This window comes from Anomalospiza imberbis, chromosome 2 (genome assembly GCF_031753505.1).
Source record: "Anomalospiza imberbis isolate Cuckoo-Finch-1a 21T00152 chromosome 2, ASM3175350v1, whole genome shotgun sequence".
Lineage (NCBI taxonomy): Eukaryota > Metazoa > Chordata > Aves > Passeriformes > Viduidae > Anomalospiza > Anomalospiza imberbis.
The window spans coordinates 59,501,674-59,520,901 of record NC_089682.1 but is presented as its reverse complement, the minus strand read 5'-3'; the positions used below and the strand labels follow the sequence as shown (position 1 = coordinate 59,520,901).

The 19,228-nt window shown below is 38.0% G+C and overlaps 1 protein-coding gene across 1 annotated transcript in view; it reads right to left on the bottom strand.

Moving 5' to 3' along the window:
- MICU2 (mitochondrial calcium uptake 2) overlaps nt 1-19,228 on the bottom strand; it is a 135,267-nt gene that overhangs the window by 43,028 nt on the left and 73,011 nt on the right. The gene's annotated exons all lie outside the window — the stretch shown is intronic.

Below are 19,228 nucleotides of genomic sequence, written 5' to 3'. Positions count from 1 at the left end.
ATAAAATAAAAATTGACCTCCCAGCTTTTTAATTTCAGATGGCATTCATTGCTATCTTTGCTGAATATTGACCTTGCAGGTTCAAGGTCATACTGAGGTACTATAAAACCATTTGGTTTTTTATGAAAAATTAGGATGAGAATAGCATTAAGTACATTCACAATTGAAACAAACTCTCATTGTGCAAAATGATGAGTGAAACAAACCTTTTAAATGGGATGGGTTTTCAGCACAATCCTAATTTGAGGATCAGGGCATTTTAAAAGCCACACCCACTGTATGAAGCTCATGCTGTGGCCTTTAGAGCAGAGCCCACCCTGCAGCCTTGCCTGCCATGGGAACGAGGATTTGCATTTCTTATAACTGGCTGCCAGCTTTCACGCAAGCTGAACTCTGAGAATCCTGCACCAGCGAGCTGGGTTAGATAAGAATTGTGTATGTTGATTTCCTTGGGGAGATGCTGTTAAAATTTCTGTTTAAATTAGCCTGAAATAGAAGATCTTTGACATGCAATAGCTTGTATTTAATTCTCAGCCCTCTTAGATAATTTTAATGATACTGGACAAGTATGTTATATTAACAAAGTGTGCCTTTTTTAACTTACCAAAGTGTGCCTTATTTTTTGTTCTCATTCCTTAAAGCTCTTCTATGCATTTATAAAGTACTTACTGCTAATGAAACCAATAAAGGACAAAAATTCAAGCTAGTAATTATTTCTTTAAGGCCTTCTTTTGAAATACTGGTGATACTAGAGATAAATGAAGGATAGCAAAAAAACTTTAGGCTTTTTGAAAGCATGACAAACCAAGTGGTCAGATTTCTATGCTAGCTCCTGGCAAACCAATATCTGAATAATAAATGAGCATGCAATTTAAATGAATTAAGAATTTACTTCAGCCAGAAAGCTTTTACTGAACTACTGCATTGCTCCATTGAAAGATAATTGATAAAAGTAATTTCAATCACATGAATTAGTAAAATGAACCACCGGAATTGAATTCAAGTATGCCCAGTGGAAAAGGCAATTTGCAGTAATAAAAGCTTCTGCTATGCTTTACAAAACAAGCTTTGCATCTGTCCTTATTTATTTAAAGCAATCGTTCCTCTGAGGAAACAAGAAATACAGAGCGCTGGGATGGGGCCAGCACTGGCAAATCTCCATTTCAGAAGAGCACTTGCATCAGAGCAAGTCAATACCAGGAGGTTTCTCAGTGAGTCAGGCAGCCTGGGGTAAAAAGGGTGGGATGCTGATGCAGGGAGGAAACATCAAAGGATATTTAGGAAACTGAAAGAGACAGAAGAATTAAGATAAGCAAGTTTCCAAAACCTCTTAAAGAGACCATGGCACTGAGTCACCAGGAGTTCCAAAATAACCAAAGGCACCAGGGTAAAAGCAGATGCTGTGGTGCCCACTACAGTGCTTGCAAACAGCTTAGTCCTCACTGGGACTGCAGCAAGAGTCTGTGGGAAAGGCAAGGAGAGCAGGGGAACACCTTCTCCTTAGATCCAGGGAAAGTGACATACTCCCAGATCCCCTCTCTTTCTAATAATGTATCCGAGCTGCAGTTAAGGAAAAGATGAGAATATGTTCAAACTTCCAAGCTTATCCCAAGACTTGTACTGCAAGGACATACAGGATACAGTCACTTCTCCCAAACAACTGCAGCAGTCTCACAGGCCTGTACGGGCAGCCCTGCAAAGGGAGCACGTGAAGCCAGCTAAGACTTCATGTGAAACACACAAGCAGCAAGAAGCCAAGCAGAGAGCACAATTTCAGCTGAGCATTTCCCCAGCAGGAGAGGCTGCCAGTCCTCTGGACAGGCAGAGGTCAGCCCTGGAGGACCATCTGGGAAAAAAAAAGTGTCATGTGAAATGCAAGTTCTCAAACTCCCAAATAAGCACTTCATACTTGGCTCCTCTGGCCTCATTAAGATGTCTAAAAATTAGGTGCCTAAATCTGAGTTGGTGATCTCTGTGGTGCTTTGCTGTAACTATGATGGTGTGAGGACATACACAGAAAAAGGTTTATAATTAACTCTGAAATCAGCTGCTCCTATTTCAGATCTGAGGAAAAGCTCATATGCCCAAAAGCTTCTCTAATTTTTCCAACTTAGAGCAACTGGTCTAATAAAAGATATTATCTCTTTCTGCAAACTTCATCCTGACTAATGACTTTAGGCTGCCTTTATAGTCAAGGGAGAGAAACAGACAGAGAAAGGACAATTTATTCCAGGTTGAGACAGGTGTCCAATCCAGGTCTTGCACTTATCTGTTCCCTTCTTTTAAAGAAATGCTACAATTACTTCCTCTGACCTGACATTCAGCTTTTATATATGTGAGTTGAGCAAGTGGGTTCTTCTGCATGCAACCAGATAACTCACACTGTGACTGCTTTCTGTATTTGTTACATCTATAATCTGTTTTTTCCAACCTCCTATATAGTAGACTGATGTTAGCAGTGCTAAGGGCATGTATTCTCTGTTTTAATAAGAACTTAATCAGATGCAAGGATAAAGTTAACTACAGCTCAAGAGATGGAATGGCTGCATAATTGGAGCAATAAAGTCTTATAAAGGACAACTAAGATTACCTGGAAGGAGCTGTATCCATAATACATATTTCTGAGACCAGAAGGGTGGAGAACAATTCCTGCAACTTACAGAGAACACTATGGAGTTCAGACTTTTGGGATTGATGGCATTTCCTGACTCTGCACAAAACCATGGTCCTTCCCACAAAGAGCAGGCAAGCAGAGCCACAACCCCCAAAAATTCCTGTTACAATGTTTAAGATTGTAGTCAGTCTTATCTAGCAAAGAGAACAGTATAAGCTAGACTACGCCTTCAAGAAAACTCAATTAAGCAACTTTGATCCAACTCTGAAATAAAGAAGATATAATTTGTGAATCATCACTCTCCTTACGTCATCATCTCCTATTGTTAACAACACCTAACTTTTAAATACTACAGGGTCAGAGCACATTCTAGATTACTCAGATCAGACGAAGGTAAACTATTAAGACAGCCTCCTAGCACTAGAGGTTTAATTCTGTTCCTTTCCTAGGCAGTGTTAGAAGTCAGGATCTCTGGCCTTAGGGTTCTGCAATCTACTTTATGGCTAGAGAAGATTATTAGAGAAGAACAAATAAATAGGGGTATAGACAACAACAGTGAAATGACACTGTTAAAAATCTGCATACACAACGAGCAAATTGCATCTTAATTATAAGCAGACATTAATTTGGATTCAGAATGAAAAAGTGTGCAAATCATCCCACAATCAAAATGAAGGAAGAAAAGGTCAACATCTTAACAAAGCCAGAAACTGATTCTTATCTCACTATGCAAAACTTGATTTAAGCTTATGTGTTCAATATAAAGGCCCCATTACCACAATAGCAACCACTCCTTTTGTCTCATTCAGCTACTTCCTTTACAATATGTATTCTGAAGATTTTCCCTGTCATGTCAGAGAGGACCACCTTTTCCACCTATTTGCTCTGATGCAATTTATCCCCTAAGCACGAACTGCGAATCATTTCAAATTGTGTCAAATTATATGAAGTAACTGAATGGTTTATTACTCTTTGATATGTACTGAATACTCCAACAAGAAAGAATTACAGATAACAATGCCAGAAATAACCACGTGGGTCAACCACTTTGTTCTATTGCTCCCAACAGACTTTGGCTCATGCATTATCTCATCAGTTTAGGTGCACACAAATACATGTTCACACATTTGAAAGATAGTATAAATACAAAAATTAGGTTGGAATATGGCCTCAAGTTGCACAAGGGGAGGTTCAGACTGGAATTTTTTTTTTACTGAAAGGGTTGTCAAGCATTGGAACAGATTGCCCAGGAAAGTTGTGGAGACAGTATCCCTGGAAATACTTAAAAGACATGTGAATGTGTTGCTTAGGGACATGGTTTAGTGGTGGACTCCACTGGGTTAGGTTAATGGTTGGACTTGACGATTTTAAAAATTTTTAACCTTAGTGATTCTATAATTCCATTATTTGGCTTCAAAAGACAATAGAATCATTAAGGTTGGTAAAGATGTCTAAGATCATTGAATCCAGCCACTAATGCAGCACTGCCAGACCCACCAGTAAACTGTGTCCCCAAGTGCCACATTCACAAGTCTTGTGATCACTTTCAGGGTTGGTGATTTCACTGGTTTTCTGGGCAGCCTGTTCCAATGTTTGACCACCCATTCACTGAAGAATTTTTCCCTAGTACCCAGCCTAAACCTTCCTTGGTACAATTTGAGGCCATTTCCTCTTGTTCTGTCACTTGTTGCCTGGCAGAAGAGGCCCAGCCCCACCTGGCTGCGCCCTCCTTTCAGGCAGTTGTAGAGAGTAATGAGGTCCCCCCGAGCCTCCTTTTCTCCAGGCTGAACACCCCCAGCTCCCTTAGCTGCTCCTCAAAGGACTTGTGCTCCAGACCCTTCCCCAGCTCCGCTGCCCTTCTCTGGACACGCTCCAGTCCCTCAATGTCTTTCTTGCAGTGAGGGGCCCAGAACTGCACACAGGATTGGAGCTGTGGCCTCACCAGTGCTGAGTACAGGGGGACAGTCACTGCCCTGCTCCTGCTGGCCACACCAGTGCTGATCCAGGCCAGGATGCCATCGGCCTTCTTGGCCACCTGGGCACACACACTGGCTCACGTTCAGCTGCTGTTTGCCAGCACCCCCAGGTCCTTTTCCGCCAGGCAGCTTCCCAGCCACTGTCCCCAGCCTGCAGCGCTGCCTGGGGTTGTTGTGACCCCAGTGCAGGACCTGGCACTTGGCCTTGCTGAACCTCATACAATTGGTCCTGGCCCTTTGATCCAGCCTGTCCAGATCCCTCTGCAGGCCCTTCCTGCCACCCAGCAGATCAACACTCCCACCCAAATTGGTGTCATCTGTGAACTGACTGAGAGAGTACTCGATCCCCTCATCCAGATCATCAACAAAGATGTTAAACAGGACTGGCCCAAATACTGTTCCCAGGGAACACCACTTTGTGACCAGCCCCCAGTGGGATGTAACTCCATTCAGCATCACTCCCTGGGCTTGGCCATCCAGACAGCTTTTTACCCAGTGAACAGTGCACCCACCCAAGCCATGAGCAGCCAGCTTCTCCAGGATAATGCTGAGGGAAACAGTGTAAAGGCTTTTTCAAAGTCTAGGTAGACAACATCCATAGCATTTCCCTCATCCACTGGGCAGGTCAAAAACTGTGAAATGAATTCAACTCCTTTGTTTATGAAATAGTTTGCTTCTTAAACTTATTCATCCAAGCACAAACTTCAGGATACTGTTGATATTGCTTATTCCTAGTGGAACAGAAAGAAAAAATCTAATGATTTACTAATGAAGTAATTAAAATTTTTTAAATTAAAACTGGAAATATTAAGTGAAATATTTGTATTTATTAATTATATCAGCATGAAAAATGCACTGGTTACTGTAATTCTCTTCAGATATAGGACATCTATCGTGCTTGTGTCCAAGCAGTAAATAGCTAACATATCAGTGATCTAGGCAATTTAAATTACTGCAGTGGGTAAGCAACCAGGAGCATTGACATTTCACATAAATTACATGGGTTCTCAAGAGTACTGTAAATAGAAATATCTACTTAGATTCAGTTTATGTAGAAGCTCACTCTTTTTTAAATGGTTTTCCTGTTTCACCCTATCACATATCAAAATTATTTACATCACCATTAATGTTTTCTCTTTTGTTATGTTTTGTATTTTTAAAAAAAGATTTACTTCCACTACAGCAACATGCAGTAAAAGGTCTTAGAAATATTGCCAAAAATATTCAAAGAGGTGACAGCTGATTAGAAAAGTATAATGGAATTTTACTAGAAATATCAGTTTGGGAAACTGTAATTCATCATAATACAGTTCTCGCTAGTCAGATCTTTAGAAGAAAAAAAAAAAAAAAACAAAAACAGAGAAAGAGGTGGCTGATGTTTTTCTATACTGCTATTGCAAAATCTGGAAATCTCAACAGCAGGATGTCTGATTTCTATTGCTGCACTATTCTAATGATGGTGGTATTCGTGTTTCATTCTCCTAGTACCTTGTCCTTCCATCAAATGTCTAGAAATTGAGGCCTTCAGGGCTGCCTTACATCCCCCACAGAGCAAACACATCCTTTCAAACATCTTATTGTTCTTATTTCCTTCCCAATGGTAACATTCTAGGGAATACATTAAAAACAGCATCTTTTTGGTGACTGTGAAAGATGGTCACAGGACTTTCTGAGAAGCTTGTGGGAAAACCCATGAAGTGGGGCTCCCCCATGGGGTTCCACCTCTTTCACAGAATAGCTGAAATTGGAAGGGAGCTCTGAAGGTTATTGCAGTAACTAGAATGTCCTTATCTTCTCATGATGACAACAGGAAAAAGCTCAAAGTAAGGTCAGTCTGGATCTGTTGCCCAAGACCATGTTCAATTTGATCTAGCACATGCTTGCAGACATTTGTTTCTAGAAGGGTATGAATACAAGACATCTCTCTAATTTAATACAGTCACCTGACCAATCCTTCCAAAAAGAAAATATCTATTTATAGGCTTTTGTAACATACACTAACACCAAAAACATACAATAGTTGGTAGGTTTCATAGGCAGTTTTTGGCTTTTGCCCCCTTGCATATACTAAGGGCAGCAACATTCTCATGCAGTGAAGGCTGTAGCCTGGTTTCAATTCTCACTGACAACCGACAATATAGCATTTATGCCTTATTTGTTGAGGCATGAGAGTAGTAAGCACTGGATTTAACAGTGAATTGGGGCATTTTACTGAAAGGAAACAATTCTATATTGGTAATTTCATTAATGTGAAATGTATGTTTAAACTCAAGGCCTGGGACATTTAGTCTTACTGTCCAGAGCACAATAAACACCTAAAATTCAAACCCTTATTATGCTTCTCTTCCAGAACAAAAGCCCCTTTCATGAACATGCAATTCACAGTGACTAGCTGTCCGAGAGTGTTGCTTTTGAGTTTAGAGAACAATTACTTTGTAATTTATAATTGTAAATTATAATTTTATAGATTCTGTTTAGGAATGAAAGGATTAAGCAAACACCCACTAGATGGTGTTCAGTTACTGCATAGAGGGACTGGGCTAGTTACACCTCCTATTCACCTCTGCAGCAGACTCTTCTGGAAGAAACATCAAATACATTTGTATTAGAGGACAAAAAGAGGATGAAATAATTCTCTTAACTGAAAATTTGGAAAGGCTTTAGTAAATTATTTACCATCTGTGTTGAATGTCAATAAGAGGAATTTCAAAAAGATATGGCAAATATAAGCAAAAGAAAGCACACAAGGTTGTTTTGGGTCCACTTGCTACTAGTCAACAGTTTTACACCAAAAACCTTGTATTTTTGCAATTGATGATATTATCTGTGTGTTCTCCACCTTCCCAAATTCTGCTGACATCATCCATTGAAAGACAAGGGTTCATAAACACCAAAGAAACAAATCCATTTTGCAATTAGTATTAATTAAAAGGATGAACCGAATTATTGGATGCCTACTCTAGGATAACCTAATGCATCACTTTCCTTTTCAACAGAAGCTTAATAATTGCAACTAATCCCTATTAATGTTAGTGAATCAGCTTAAGGAAGGAAAGGGAAAAAAAAAAAAAGAAAATAATAAAACTGCTATTTTAAGGGAAGAGACTTTGGGCATAGGTCAGTATGGTAGCACTTCGGATGTTTTAGATTCCTGGGGATGAAAAGGATGATAGTGATAAAGGGAATTGCTATTCAGAACTGAATTAAGATTATACTGTCACTGCAGATTTTCCAGAAGAAACTTTTTCCTTTAGGGTTCCTTAGGGTTTCCTAAGGCTCTGAAGTGCAACCTTACATGAAAATTTTAGGAAGGCCATTTTAGTGTAGATGACACTATTTTTTCCAACAGATATTTTGGAAAGATAAGGACATTCTATTAACCATGTTTAGGAATTTTCATATAGAAGACACTGTCTACTGCTTTGAGCATTTACTGATCCTGCACAGACCTACTTCACTATTTCCATAGGTCTGCAGGTTCAAGCATTATTGCAATCTCTACTTTTTCTCGCCTTCTTCCTTCTCTTGTTAAATTGGAGTTCCTTTCAGTGGCTGACTTGCTTTCCTTCAGTTGATGGTCCACATCATTCTCACCTTTATCTTTAAATGAGCCTGGAGTTTCTTTCCACTTCTAAGATTAGCTCATTCTGTTATTAGCACACAGAAAATCTCCAAGCAAACCAGTAACAGCCCCTGCTGAGTCTGACTTGTTTATACACCATTAACATCTGCCACATAGCAATTAACAGATGTTTGGAAAGCTTTCCTACAGCAGGGGCTCAGAGGGTATGTAAATGATAACAGGATGCTCCTGTTTTTTAAGCTATGAAAGGTTTAACCTATTTTTGCCATGTAAAAAGCTCAGTGAAGAGATTCTGTTAGGTTTTATAAGTTTCTCAGAACAGTAGAGTGAAGACAGTTACATAAAACTAATTTGAAACATTGCCTTTATTCAATAGACAAGGTGGTAATGGAAAGAGGAGCAGGATCATGAAACGTCTGAGAACTCCCCTAAGACTGGAAAGAACTAAAGTTAAAAGAAATCATAGAAGAGCTTAAAAACAGGTGTTAATCATATCTTATTACACTGGTTTAAACAGCTTGGTAAATTTGCAACTTAGAAAAAAATTAATACTGCTAATAGTATGCTTAGAAATTATTGACATGATGTTCATTAGCCTTCTATAGCAGTAGAAACAAAAAGTCTTGTGCATCAACGAGAGTACCTCCAGTACACTAAAGAATGAACTTTTCAGACTGAATAAGAGAAGAAAAGATAAGGCACCACTTGACCCTTTGACTTCAAACTCCTCACAAAATAAAGAAAAAAAAATCTAGACAAAGAAGATCATGACTTTATTTCAAAAAATAAGTTGTTATTTTCTAGAATTGTCTTATTTCCTCAGAAAAAAACTTACCTCCCCCTGAATTCAAATAATCTGATGAAGTAAACCTCTGAAACACATTTGGCTTTACCCTGGCTTTTATTTTACAGTCAGATTTTCTGAAGAATTCTGACCATATTAAACACCAGAGGAAACATTGTAATAGATCGGGACAGAAATAGAACAGAAATATTTATTCAGTACATATAATTAAGAAGCCAAATCTAAATGCAGAAGTATACTTTATATCAAAATTCCCACTAATGTCTTATTTAACTTGCAGCAGCCCTCAGTATACTGGGCTTCTGTGTCCACCAATTCCAATTATCCTTGTGTTGTCTCTTTCCTGCCATTCTAAGTTTCTCTGACAACACTAATTTCTCCTCCAAGAGCAATTGTGGACTGAAAAAATGAACAATTTTTTCCTTTCCCTGAGCAAAATTGTACCTTACCTGGGGGCATTAAGCCCTTGACCGTACATGACTCCCTAAGAGGCTGTTCTTTGACAGATCTCTCTTTTTCTGTTTTAATCACTATACAATGATTATGTCAAAAAATTCCTCACCTAAGGATGCAGAAAATAATTTGCTCTACCCCAGTATACTCAGCTTGGCAGACACATGGAGGTACAAATGAGGACCAAAGCACCTTTGGTGTTGGAAGCTGTTCTGCACGTAATGACTGCAATTGGAGGACGGGCTACACGCATTTCAGCATCTTGCACAAGTGAGCATTGCTTTGAACCATTTTTCTCCTTAACTAAAGCTGCAATCTGACATTCAGAAGTTTCAGCAACAATCTTCATTTAATAAGTTCCTGACTTCCATCCTTGTTCCATCCCTTAGACCACAGTGATTGCCAGTGGATTGTGCTGTGAGCCAGGAAACGATGCTGGCTTTACACAGATAAATCAGACTCAGAAAAGCATGGAATAAAGATACCCACACGAAGGTGTGGAATGGATGGCCTCATCCAGACAAAGGAGATAAAAATAAACTCAGGTTTGCTAACCTAACAAGACCAGTGCTGAGTGGTAGCTTAATTATCCATAATGTATCACAGAGCTAAGGTTCAAAAGAAGAAAATTCACTATTTTAGGAAATGGGAAATGTGAGCATAAGAGCAAGATGGTTTATAGAGACAGTGACTACTTTTAGGGTAGGGATATCAGCACAGTTTTTAAGCAACAGAGATATTGTGTCACTGTTTTCCAATATAACCAGTGGTTAAAAATTATGTTAAATTGAGTATGAAAAAATGTATGAGGTCTATATTTAAAGTTTGTTTTATTTTAAACTGCTGAAATAGGAGCTGACTTATAGAATATATATGATAAATTTTGAAACGCTTAGCTATGAAATGTTAGACAAGTACTAAGCCATGAAGTATTCCACTAATAGAGGATATAAATCCATAAAAATACATTACAAGATATTACATGTTAACTTAGGTTAGCAGTGGCAATAAATATGGGTGTTCTAACAATGGTTTGGCTAAGCAGATATCCTTTCTCCCCTTTACAAAAATACTGGACATAAAGAATAGCAACTGTCCTCTTGAAACAAGCATTTATTTTAGCTGCAGAGGAGAGAGATTGAAATGACAAATGAATCAATTTTTAAATGGGCTTTTTATAATTCTCACAGTTGGTACAAATGAAAAGCAAACAATGGACAGCTTTCTTCTAGTGAAAGTGTAGAGTAATTTATGATGCTCAGTGTACTTTTAAAATGACCATACTGGTTTAAAAGACCCTCTCACTTTTTCAGCAGTAGAGACTACCTTTACCACCATACAGCTGGCAAAAAAATGTTTCTCCTTAGTGAATTCAAAGAAAGCCAGAGAAGCAGATGAAATTTTAGAGCATTAGATTTTACAGTTTCTCCCAGGAAACTGACAGTGAAACAGAAGGAAGCTCTCACATTCTATGTTACCAACAAAACCACAGAAAATAAATAAATGTTATTGTCAGGGTGTGAGTGACACACAAACACATGTACACCCCTTCCCCAGAAGAAACAAAAATGAAAAAAAAAACCCAACATTTCGAGTGGAACAGAAAAGGAGAAAAGTCCTCTGTGTACTGCAACTGGCAGTTTCCCTAGCAGGATATGTGACTTACTATGAGCTTGCCAATAGCAATGCAACAGCAAAATTTCACTGTCTCAGTAGTTCCAGAAGTATTGGCACAAAGAACATGCATTCAAGACTTGAAAAGAAGGCTGGCGCCTGGGAAAATGAGCTGCATCATTCTGAAGACTTCAAACATCAGTCCTGAAAGACAACTGGAATAAACTGAAAAACATCAAAAGGTAGCTGTCTTGGCCATGTCTTCTATTTAAATTCCATGCAAGGAGCCCATTTTAAAATTTTTATTAAGCCAAGTATGATTGCAGTTCTTGGTAAACAAAGTTGCTGGACACTGGCATTTTATGTATACTAATCAGCAGAAAAAAGCAGCTAGAAAAACCAAGAATGGCCAGGTAGGATGGATTTGGACCTACTAGTGATGCTGAACTACTTTTTGTCTGGGAACAACCAAGAGAGGATTTGTTACAAAATGTAGCATTTTTTTTTTGTTAGCTGTGTCTGTAAAATCCTTTCACTTTCAGGCTTTTCCAGGTCTGAGAGGAAACATATTTAAAAAAAGATGTAGCCAGCAGAATGACCAGGTGCTTGCCAGCAGTATGGATGATGGTGTGAGGACCTTAGCTCTCTGAGGGACTGGATGACAGTGGATGACTGATTTGATTACTAAGAATTGTCTCTTGTCTGCATTCTCCTTTGCAGTAACGAAGCTGGTAACCCAAGGGAGGCACTGCCATACAAGCAGGTGGCTCTAACAAGAGGAACCTGTGTGATTTACACACGGAAAAATGTCTTTGAACTCAGTATTTGCTTTTGGTTCACAGCAGATGAGGAAGGCTACTGAGCACAACTGGTGCTATAACCCACTGCAGGTGCAAGGCTGGGGAGTGAAAAACAGAGCATAACCTGGCCAGTTTCTCATTTAGGGAATCAGTGCCAGTGTTTTCCAAACAGGGAGCAATGGAACTCCTCAACGGTGCCTCTGGAGACGCCAGCTGTTTGGCAAGTAAGGACAGCTCCTCTCACCTATCAAAGCAGGTTGCACACCTTGTCTGCTGCTACTGCCTAGAAGCAAAGTGATTGATACTCTGTGGTTCTACCCTAGGCATTTTTAAAAAACTCATCATGTAACATTTCTTAGTAGAACAAGCAAAGGAAAAATAGTAGTCTGTATCAAGGTTACTCAAAAAAGAATAAATCATATGACTAATACAATAAAAATTCAGCATTGGCCTAAGGAAAAGCACGGAACCATCAGTACCAAAAGAGTTGCAAACAACTGAAAATATGAGGCTAGAACGTGTGCTAGATTTTGGCAGGAGTCTGACCTGCACTCCTGGCACCTGCTATCATCCATCAGTGGTCTGTAGATCCTCATCAGTTCTTAAATAACTGAATGCAAGCCAAGGAATTTTAAAACCAGACTGTACTTCTTAGGTATAAACCAATACCTGTCTGCGTTGAGGACATATGTTGCAAGAAATTAAAATACACTTAAAAGTGAAAAAATTCATTGAATCTGTTTTCACGCTACATCTGTTAAGACTTAATTGTCAGTTAAGCAGGATGTTTCAGAACTAATTAAGTTCCACTGAATTATTAAAAAAAAATACTGAAGTAATCTATCAAAAACTATTTAGAACCTGTGGGAGAACAAATCCCAAAGATATTTTCTGTGGTATGTTGACAGTATGTTATAAAAGTAGTTGAAACAGTGTGTGGTGTTCTAAAAAAATAAAAAAATCTTCAAAGATAGGAAAAATATTCAGAGACCAAGAATGATTGTATGAGCTCTTGAAATATGCCCATATGTATTAAAAAAAGTGACTTCTCTGTTAGGTACTTCAAATATCACATTAGCATGTCACAAAACTGGAATACTTGACTAAACAGAAACTGTTGCAAGACTCCTGAAATTCTAAGGCAGATGATGTTTATACAACAAGCAGACTCCTGTTATTAATAACCAGATCTTTCCATTACTTCCACTACAAGTATTCTGTACGCGCACAATATATTTTCATTCGTTTCAGGGAATCTGTTTCCCATTCAGATGCCATTAAATAACCAATAACTTTCACACTTTAAATAACCAAATCCTTCAAGATGTGCATTGAGACCACTTGCCTCTTTCTCACAACTCTGCTGAAGCCTGATTGCTTTTATTTACAGTACTATTTTTGTGCTGAGTTTTGTGCTGCGTTTCTATAACTTGCTGTCATTCATTGAGAAGCTGTAATTTATCTTCTCATTGAACTATTTTTCTGAAAGCTAAATAGCTATTAATGTATTTTCAAATCATCTTGCCCAAGTTTTTACCTAATCAGTAAGCATTGCAGTCAACTGAGGTAAGAACTCTCAATTTGCATCTCTCTTCAGCCAGTCATTAATGCCACAAAGGGAATCAATCACAACAGAGACATAAGCTCAGTATAACCTTACTGCCATTTCACACAGACATGCCTGAAACATACAAATGTGGTTAATACAATGTCAGTATAAATTTAAGGATCAAAAATATATTTTCCTACTTAACTGTACAAGGAATGTATCTCAGGTACTTTCAACATGGCTGAAGACAGGAAAATAGAACTGGAGGGAAAAAAAAGACCTATTTTCCCTGTGTAATGATATGCTAAAACATGCTTGTTTTTAAGTGATTTTGCTTCATTGTTCTCTTTCCTCCTGCTCTCCCATCTGACCGTGCACACTTCCTTGTTGCTGCAGCCACAGGGCTACAGTGCTGGAAGCCAGCATTCACCAAACACTTCTGCTCTTAGCACTGCTCCCCTTCAGCTCTTTTTCGGACTCTCAATCAAATAACTTTTCTGAAATATGGGAGCAAACAAACAAGTTGGTGCAGAGGCTAGTGGTTAATAGACCAAAAAAGAAGCCTGACCAGCAGAGCAGATTTGAATGCTGCAGGAGGGAACACTGCATTTCTCCTCAAGAATCCCATCTTTGATTCTGTTGTGTAGTAGCTTGTGATGCAACCATTATGAAAGTGGATTAGTGTTTATTTTGAGTTCACAACAAAACATATAGACATAATAGACATAAATACACATTATCAAGATCATAGGAATTTCTGCCATATTTCTAAACAAAGAACTGTTTACTGTCAAATTAGTTTTTAGAAAAACATACAGCCTATGTACATTAGTTATCAGAGTTAACATCTAATTGTTGAGGACAAAAGAAAAAACAAAAAAACTCTCTTATTTAGTTTAATTAATTGCCAATAATTGGCTGAGGCACAACATCAGATCTAAACCAATATAGTATTTTATGCACAACACCTATTTTAATGTTCTACTTGGACACTTAAGAGAAAGTGAAAGTAAGTTACTTTGAAGACTTTGACAGGGTTGTGGTAGGATTTCCTAATGCTTTTTGGGTGATGAAAGATAGCTGAGGATAAAAAATCCACAGTATGGAAGACATTTTCAACAATCAATGTTTATCTTTGTTTTTCTGTTCAGTTCCTTAACAGGAATAGTATTTTCATTTACTTACAATGCCACTTTAAGAAATGAGTAAGCAATGATGACTAAGAAACTTTGGCTAGAAATGGCTGATTTTGTTTCATTTTCTAAAATTCAGAAGAGATTGATGACCTTAAACCATCACGTTATTTCTTTGGATTTATCTTCACTTTAGCTTCCATCTACCACTGGGCAAGGGGTCATCTTTGCTGTGCATATTCAGCTTGCAGAGTTCTCTACTGTGTTTGGGGGATTTGAGCAATGACATATCTGTACTAAAAAACCACTAAATGCAGAGATAGAGCAAAAACAATTTCTTTGTTAACACATTAGAAATTTGAGAGAATTGAATTCAGTTCCCAGCTGTTTCAACGGCTCCCCATACAACATTTCAATCCCTACTTCTCATATAAAGCTTCTCCATTTAGACAAGCTTCAATCTTATTCTTTGACTCTGAATCCTAGATTTTAGATCTGACACTGATGCATGACTCACATCAGTCTGATTAGCTATCATGTATGAAATTCAGGTCAAAATGAAGACACTGAAGTACAGGCATCTGAACTCCCGCCAAAAGCAAAAAACTCAAGACCCAAAAATAAAAAGATTGACTCAGCTCATTCCGAAGTGCTCATCTACTGCCTGGTCCCTCTTAGCCCTCCTAACACCACTGACTGCATCAGCATTGACCTCAACTAAGGACAACAGAGAACTCAATTTTTTAGCCACCACAGCCTCGCAATGTGTCCTTTCCTCAGATTCCCTCAGAGCCATGACCATACTGATGCTGTGAAAGGAAGCCACACGTATCAAGCCTGCAAACACAAAACAACTTTGCAGCAACTATGTTCCCACAGAAAGCTTAACCAACTTGAACAGCTTCTCCAAGGGAACTTACAACACACTAGTCCTCACTGACAGATAGGACTCTGCCATGGAAATACTGCCTCTGGTACCTTGGTACTGTAGAACACAGGAAAATCTCTTATCATAGTTGAATGAATGAAGATGCTATAACACATTAAATCTGGACTGAGCAGATACAGGAGGATCAAGATCTTTATTTAGCAAGTGTCAATTGTTATCAGACAAGGTAACCTGAAGGTTTGTCTTCTACTTGGAAGAGGAATAGAATAATCTTCTCCAGAAAAAAATGAACATAAGCATAGTTCAGATTCAATGCATCGCAACATCTTCATTTCCTGAAGGACTCTTGCAGTCCTTTTCAAAAACTAATACAGATTTTCTTGTATGTTCTGCAACAGCACATCAGTGATGGTATTTCCATGGAGCTCTAACACAGTATTAGTTGTCTAATCTGGGATATGAGCCTAAGTATGCACAACTGTTTAAGACACAAATTTTACATGAAAGGTCTTTCAAATATGCTCCTGCACTGCAACGAAAATTCAGTGTCAATCAGCAGAATTTTATCCTTCCCATACCAGTGATCTTAAAAATGCTAGAATTTCTGATGCAACACAGCAAGTTTATATTATTTGCATTAGATATTACTAGACATTGTGAAGTAGTTTTACAACACAGTAAGAACAGTAACAGGGAACATTTTTTCACTAAACTATCATTGCATCAGATTTACATGAACATCCCACAGATTACCCAGAAGAACTTGGCTGGTTTTGCAATGGTTTGCCACACATCCCTCTGTTAACATAGCTTTAACACAAGATTACATGGCATATAGCCATGAATCCAAAATCCCCAATGGTGCATTTAGAATGCACTGAACTAACTGGTAGAAAAAAATGCTGTCATATTAGTTTTGCACTGGCACAAATGCTGTGCCACACTACTACATCTCATTTACTGTTTGTCACTGTTTATAAAGAGGTGGCTGCTTCCTTTTATAAAAGAACTAACAGCAATAGAACAAGGCACATATTTACAGAGTTACTTGGTGCTAGTAGCACTGCCTCTAAAAGTATGCAAAATGTTTTGGACGGTGTCTTTATTCCTTTATAGAACTCTTTGCTTTGTCAATATGCAGAACAAAAAGTCTGTCAGGAAATTCTGCATTCGTTATCAGCTCATTCTCCTTACATGGCAGTACCGTAAATATTTTTCTTCATTATCACCTGACAGTAAATAACTTTGAAGGTGTGATTTAATTAACAGGAATGCCAATATTTCACAACTTTTGCCTATTTTAAAGAAAATGAATAAGAGAGAAACCCATGCACCAGGAAACAAATGACCAGAGGTAGTGAACTAAGGTCTACCAGGCAGGGTTCAAGATCACTTAGGCTGGATGACAGTTGATATATTTGTAGTACAGTTCATCTGTCTTCTTATCTGGTAAAGTGTTCCATAATAAATCATAATTTATTGCATCTTTTGCAACCTTGTCAAAGGCCACACCTAAGATTTTTCTTCAGTAATAAATTACACCCAACTGTGAACAGGAATTCACTTGACAATCTGCACATAGCTAAAATATTTCGGTATTTTTCAATGCTAGCACCAACAATTCATCTGGTTTACACAACACCACATTTACTTTCTACTAAATTGACTATGTTTAAAAACTAACAGGAGATTTCAAAGTAATTTTCCAGTGACAACCACTCATGAGCAAAAAACCCTAAGGCTGGCTGGCCAACGTCTCCTATTCTCAATTCGTAACTGTTTCTCATCCCTCTTTTTGCTTGTCTTTTTCCCTTGTGGGAGTATTTATCTCTGAACAGGGACAGATCAACCCCAGCAGTATTTCTTGATGTACACAACCAAACTGCTCATGAGGCTGGTCATGTGTTTCTGCATATTGTCTGTAAAAAGTACAGCAGAAACAGAACTTTAGAATAGTCCTAAGTCTTCCATATTACTATAAACAGCATCCAATTGGAAAACTTCAAGCAAATATTTATGAAGATGAATGGTTACCACTAGGGTGCTTGAGATTTTGCTGAAAGGTTTGAGTTTTTTTACTTATTACCAATTAATCAAAAATTGGTAGAGAATAACCAAATCATTACAGCTTGAAGTTGTAAGCTAAGCATTCTAAGACTCACCATATGTATGCAGGATCTCATGTTAAAATTGCATCTAAGTATGCAGTAAGTGAAGGGCTTTCTAGAGTAAGTGGTGTCATACCATTCTCCTTTCTAAAGGCACTGCTCAGGGTGAAAGAGAATTATTTTATTATATAAGCAGAAAGCATCCAAAATAATTGCTGCTTTGCTATTAAGTTCACTACCTTGACCTACTCTGAATATACCATGAGAGACACTTGAGATAGGTCTGTTTATTTCCCTCATATGAAATTCTTTGAAACACAATGAATAAAACCACTGCTTTTAAAATACTTCAAGTGCTATATTTCTCTGCTATCAAATTCTGTGTCTGTTTGCAGTCACATAAAATGCAAAATTCCAAGCAAGAGAAATCAATAAAATTACTTACCACTCTGTTTATGCTACTGGCCAAAAAATCCATACCAATGATGGTTAAAAAATATTTAGGAACATTAGATTTGAGTGTCTACATTTTTCTATCAAGCATCTATGATGGTACCGCTGCAAGGCTGACCTCAATTTGAAATGATAAATATGCATTAGAGCAAAGGTTTTTTTCTTTTCATTATTTATTCACTTCTGTTTAATGGTATTTCTTACTCATATTAGCAAAGCAACTGAAATTAACTTGGCTGCATTACAAACAAATATCACCACATACCACTTCATTAAAAATCTGCATGTATACTATTATACTTGGAGTAACCAATTAATATGGACGAATGGCTAGAACTGAAAGACACTTATCTCTCTAACCTTGTCTTCAGACACAACTGTCTGAAAACGACACCTTCAAAACTAAAAGTTTCTGTACTCACTGTCTTTCAGCCTGGAAAACTCAAAGTAAGTTCCCTTTCACGTTTTTAACTTAATGACTCAAGTTTTGAGGGGGAATGAAGTCTAATACCCATACATTAAAAAACAGTATTTTAAAAATCTCCATGAGTCTCAAGGTCATAAAGTTCTTCTAAGGATTTATATTCAGCTTTGTGTAATATTAGAAGCTGTGTGTCAGCAGTGAATTCATGTATACTTATCACCTATAGATTTTTGACAGATACTGTAAAAGTTATTTTATTATCCCTAATTCCATCTAATAATAATTGTCCTATTCTTTGACCACTTGCAACTCTTTTAAACTGCTTTCTGCCCTAGGTTTTTGACAGGCTTCAATCAAAGTGCATTCTGGTCTCCTTCTTCCTCCCTGTCTCTCAAACCCTTCCACAGGGCCTTGAATTCCCTTCTGGATTTCCAGTTCAATACTCCCAAGTCACTACAGCATTTGCTGGTAGGTGGGCAGAGCATCCCAGGCTTTGAACAGCTTTTGCCAGACAACATGATCTTCTGGTCAGCATGTGCAGATTGCAGCAAACAACTGCTAAAGCTGGGATTTCTCCCTCTTTCCCTTAGCAGATGAACTAACAGAGTATTTGTCCTCTAAGTGACAATCCTCTCTGGAAACTGGAAAACTAAACCTTTCAAAAGCAAAAAAAAAAAAAAAAATCTTGAGAAAACTGCAAAACCCAATTTTTTGAGGAAAAAAGAATATATCATTAAAAACATAACTGTATCATGGAAATAACAGAAGAAGATACAAAGATGAAAGAAGCTTAAGGAATGAGACAGAATTAATGAAGCCAGAAAACC